At 45.2% G+C, this 5,754-nt stretch overlaps 1 pseudogene; it reads left to right on the top strand.

Annotated features, from left to right (window-relative positions):
• Positions 1-247: 247 nt before the first annotated feature.
• LOC119362123 lies at positions 248-4,848 on the top strand (annotated as a pseudogene).
• The last annotated feature ends 906 nt before the right edge of the window (positions 4,849-5,754 follow it).

Below are 5,754 nucleotides of genomic sequence, written 5' to 3'. Positions count from 1 at the left end.
TCCGAACCTCTCCAAACTAAAAATGCAGGCTTACCCTATGGAGGAGCAGGATGTGGTCAACCTGTGGGGCTTGCCAGAGCTTTGTAGGTTGAAAGATTTGTGGATACAACCAGCGGGCATTGAGTTCCCTGATGGCGCGTTCCCCAAGTTGAGGAGGTGCGGGATAGATGCGCCTTTCTGGTTTCTACCCGGAAGCATGCGGAGCCTTGAATGCATTACGTTCGGCACGGGGAGGATTGAGCTAACCCTCGTATGCTGGCTTTGTACAAGGACCAGCAAGAGCTCGTCGGCATTGAAGCCGCTCGGATTGAGCTAACCAAGAGGCTGGCACTTGGTGATGGGGATGTGTCAAATCAGCAGCTCAAGATAGTCTCTATTGTCGGACCTGGTGGACTCGGCAAGACAACTCTTGCCAAGGCAGTGTACGATAGTCTTCAAACGCAATATGTTCACAAAGCTTTTATTCCGGTGGGTCGAAATCCCGAAGTGAGCAAAGTTCTCAAGGACATCCTCTTGGAACTGCGCGTGCGTACGAGCTATGTAGCCACACTGGATGAAAGACAACTTGTCGAAAAACTCCGAGAACAACTTCAGAATGTCAGGTTCGAAGGGCGTCCACCTCAATCATGTTTATATAGTTTTAAAAAATGGCACATTTATCTAATTTTTCGTATAATCTGCTAAATATAGGATATGTAGGACTTAAGGTGCTAGATGTGTTGACACAATGTGGGTCTACATGTTATGATGGATGCCATCTAGTACCAATAATTCGAAGTCTAGTACTATGGAGTTGACTTTTATCAGCCAGGTGGTGAATCTTAGCGTCATAACACAACATTGAATCTAATAAAGCAACATGTTGTCAATTTCATTTGAGATGTTTTAAATTTTAATTTGGACGGCCTATATTCAATCATGGTGTATTTTTTACAAAAGAAAGTAGATTTTTTTCTTGCTTTCCTGTTTTTTTTTCCTATCATTAGGTTGTGAACAACCACCAACCGTTCTCGGCAGAATTCAGAAATAAATCTAATATGCGAGCTTCTGATGCAAAACTATATTTAGGGATTAATGAGAACCGTTGTTGATATAAATGAAATCAATCAAATTCAGGCCGCCATTCCTTCTTTATTGCACCTTTTTTGTAAATTGAATGATAACATATACATGTATAGATATATATTCCTTATCCAAGTGGCTGGTATACATCTTGTTCTTCTAATTGACACTCTGCATAGTTCAGAACTAACTAATGCATGGTTCTTGCTCTATCATGTATATAGGTACTTCATCGTTATCGATGATATATGGGATTTGGAATCATGGCGAGTAATCAAATGTGCTTTGTTTGATAACAATCATGGAAGTCGAGTAATCACAACTACTCGCATTGAGAAAGTCGCAGAAAACACCGGTGATGTCTACAAGCTAAAACCACTTTCTCGTGATTTGTCTGAAGAACTATTCAATAAAAGATTATTTGGTGGTAAAGAAAATTGGCAGACTTCCGAGGTATCAAAAAAAATTCTACAGAAATGTGGTGGTGTGCCCCTCGCTATCATTGCAATAGCTAGTTTGTTGGTTGGTAAACCTGTGGAGGGTTGGTCAACTGTATACAACTCTATTGGTTTTGGACATGGAGATACTAGAGATATTGATGACATGAGAAGGATATTACTATTTAGCTATGATGATCTACCTTGTTATCTAAGGCCTTGTGTATTGCATCTGAGCATATTTCCAGAGGACGCTTTGATCATGAAAGAGACATTGATATGGATGTGGGTAGCCGAAGGCTTTGTCAGTGAAGAGCCAGGGAAACGGTTATTTGAGATTGGAGAGGGATACTTTGGTGAACTTGTAAATAGAAGCCTTATCCTTCCTGTAGAGCACAAAGAAGAGAATGTCATATATGGTTGCTGTGTTCATGATATGGTACTTGATACAATTTGTTGGTTATCAGAGAAAGAAAATTTTGTTACCATAGTGGATAATAATGGGAAATACTCACCTTCAGAAAGCAATAATGTTCGTAGGTTAGCTGTCCAAACAAGAGATGAAGAGCAGCACAACCATTTTGCCAACACAAGCATGCCAAAATTGAGGTCATGTTATGCCAGCAGGTGTCATAAAAGTATGATGCCACCACTTTCAAGCTTTCAAGTGTTGCGTGTTCTAGACTTGGAAAACTGCATATTTCTGGAAAACTGTCATCTTGAGCATCTTGGAAGGCTACATCTGTTGAGATACTTGAGTCTGGAGAACACAAGTATTAGTGAGCTCCCAAAAGATATAGGAGAATTAAAGTTTCTCCAGACACTAGACTTGAGGAACTCCGAGATAAAAGAATTGCCAGAGGGCACTAGTTTGCTAAGGAAGCTGAAGCACCTTCGAGTTGACAGGGACCGCCGGAGCGCTGGTACCAGGGAAGATGTAGGTATAAAAGTGCCGAATTGGATAGGGAACCTGACATCCCTGGAAGAGTTATATTTGAGTATCACTGGTGAATTTTCTACCTTCGTTGAAGAACTCGGTAAGCTGAAAGAGCTGAGGGTGCTGGTCTGTCATTTAATGGGAGATTTGAATGAGAAGAAAACTTTGGCGGATTCATTAAGCAGCTTGGGAAACTCCAAATCTTACATCTTGAGGACCTGTATGGGTGGTCGAAATCGGACGCAGACACCTACTGGAAAGACTACAAGCCCCCTCAGCAACTAGGTGATCTGTCCATATCGAGCAGGTTCAGTAGGCTCCCGCCGTGGATTAAGTCCTCTCTGCTTCCGAACCTCTCCAAACTAAAAATTGATGTATATCCTATGAAGAAGCAGGATGTGATAAACCTTGGGGGGTTGCCAGAGCTTGTTAAATTGGATGATCTGTGGATACCGGCAGGCATGGAGTTTGCTGATGGTGCGTTCCCCAAGTTGAGGAGCTGCGGGATAAATGCACCTTTCTGGTTTCTGCCGGGAAGTATGAAGAGCCTTGAATCCATTACGGTGGGCACAATGCGGAACTTGACGAGAAGGATGCCGTCACTGATTTTGACTTTACTTGTACCCTGAGGAACCTCCCTTCGCTTGTGGTGGTCTTCGCTAATGTGGAGAAGATGGAGGCAGCGTTGAGCGGAGCAATCCACAACCATCCCAACCGCCCCTTCCTTCATCTCGGAAAGCATGCTGAGGACAGGGTATTACAAAATGCTTTTGTATCTATCTATCTATCTATCTATCTATCTATCTATCTCGTGCCAGCTTTAGTGTTATGTTATAACAGCTACCCGTTTGGCCTTTTTTAGATGATGAAAAAAGAACCAGCCTCCCCTCTGCATCGTACTGCCAGTGTTGGTACGTCTACTCAGATAATCGTGGAAGACGAGGAGGACGAAGGATCGAGCTCCCAACAGATAGCACACGAGGTACTACCTGCTTTACTTCCTGCTAGCTGCCTTCTTTTATAAGCCCCGTGGTTGGTCCTTTTCATCCCAGTTCCATGACGACAATGGTAACCGCGTCGGAGAAGAGCTCGATCCTGAGCAGAGGAACCAAGTTCAGCTGCTCGATCGACCAGATGATCACCGTGCCACGCCATGCGCCCGGGTGCTATACTTGCACCACCCCTCCCTCCATCTATTATTCCCTGCTGCAGTTTCTGCATTTTACTAATCGACCGTCTTCCATTTACCTTATCTATCTCTTTTATGTAGTCCCATGACAACAAAGCGTCCGTTTCAACAGGTACCATTACACCTTTTGATACTGCCTAAAATGAGTTCCTTGTACATTTTTTCAGTCGGACAAGAAACGCAAAGCCAACCACGCCAGTGTTGATGCAGCACTGGGGTGGCACGACACTGATGTTGATGCAGCAATGGGGTGGCGCAAAGCCTTCAACGTCCCTCCCAACCGTCCATCACCATGGAGCATCACAACTAACGGTGTCAGCGCCTTCTATCCAGCGGTCAACTACAATTATTTTGTATGTTACTACTAGCTAGACGGATCCATGTTCCTTATTACTCTGTTTCGAGTTTCCAGTGACCCAATTATAGCTTTGCTTCTTTTTCTTTTCTTTAGCAAGACCTCTACGCGAAAGACAAGGAGGAGGAAGAAGAAGAATCTCAGGCAGATCAACAGGAACAGGTACTAAATGCTTACTACTCCATCACCCTATTGTGTTTTATTATAGTCTCAGCCGTTGATTAAGTTAAAATGGAGTGGTTACTTGCACGGATCTAGATGCACTGAATGGTTATTAGCGTGAGGGAAATTAGGGGGAAAAATTCCGGAAAAATTAATAGTCACGCTAATAACACAAGTTGCCTCGTTTATTTTCAGCTGGCAGAGGAACACGAAGAAGCCGAGGTCGGGTCAGCAGAGACGACTCCACCAGAGACCCAGAACACAGTCGACGTCGCTAGACTTGCAGAAAGCGGTGAGGCCTCCACCGGTATGCCTGCTCCTGTGCCGGCTCGACGGAGGAGGAGGCCTTGGGCGTGCTTCGGTTGCCTCAAGTCCGCCGGCAGTTCTTCTCACTAGTGTGGTGCTTCAGAAGATGGCTCTGGCCGAGAATGAGGCAATTGCCTTACTGTGGTTTGTGATCGGTTGAACTTTTGTTGGACTTCTTAAACTGTTTGTTGCTACTATTTGGCATGTAATAGGATAGTGTGATGCGCCAGGTTTTTTGCCCCGTAGTCTATGTATATGATGAAGATCAGGCATCGACAGCGGGTTTTCCTGGCGGGTTTGGATTATCCTTTCCATTTCCACATGTTAATTAAGACTTGGTTGTTTCTTTGTTTGAGGAACGGACTTGGTTGTTTCTGCTATGCTTATGCCAAGTATTGCTATGCCCATTTGAGAAAACAAAATTGGCGTTCATCTGTCTACTGAATTCATACTTTCCTTCTAGTACTCGACCTCATTTGGAAGATGACTTTGTTTGATCGGAAGACATACAAGTTGCAAGCTCATTCCAAATGGAAGTATCAGGAGAAAAAAAAATGCTTCTACTACATATTTCTTCCTGAAAAAACTGAACAATATATATATAGTTAAATATAACATCAGAAATTAGGAGCGTCAACTGAATCAACCTTTATTGGGAGCATGGAAGAAAATCCTACATACCAGCTTGACTGCCTCAACACACGATTACCCGTGGGAGGAGCTCGACCCCGACAGTAGCCACTGCCCACTGGTTCTTCCCCGGCGGTGGTGGTCATGGAGCTTCTGGCATCTCGATGGTTTCACAATCCTTGGACAAACACCCTAGTCACTGTTAGATGTGTATAGTCCTTCTTTTTTATATCCTCATTATATAAGGAGCTTTCTGCATTTCATCTTATACGTACATGTATTGGCCTTTGGTCCCCAGTGAATATCAGTTGCTCATTATTCAACATGGTATCAGATGCTAGGTTAGCCTCTCTCCCACACGATGCAACTCCGTGCGTGCTCCATCCTAGCCACCGCCACTACTAGGCCCCGTTTCTAGTCTTCCTCATCTCCGGTCGTCCCCTGCTCAGTTCCAGTCGCCCTTGCCTGTCTTCCCCGTCGCCGGCCGTTTCTGCCCGCCGCCAGCCGTGCTCGGCCCCGACCGGATCCTTCGCCCCCGCTGCCGGCCTCCTCTCGCGCCGGCCGCTCCCGCTCCATCCTCGTCCGGCCGCCGCTGCTCCTTTCCCGTCTGGCTGCCGCTGCCCCTATCTGTTGGGCTGCCGCCGCCTCCTGTCTGTCTGGCCGGTTGGTTTCGACC

The sequence above is a fragment of the Triticum dicoccoides genome, chromosome 2B, assembly GCF_002162155.2.
Source record: "Triticum dicoccoides isolate Atlit2015 ecotype Zavitan chromosome 2B, WEW_v2.0, whole genome shotgun sequence".
In the NCBI taxonomy this organism is placed as follows: Eukaryota; Viridiplantae; Streptophyta; class Magnoliopsida; order Poales; family Poaceae; genus Triticum; species Triticum dicoccoides.
Note: the sequence above shows the minus strand (reverse complement) of the source record. Positions and strands in the feature narration are given on the sequence as shown.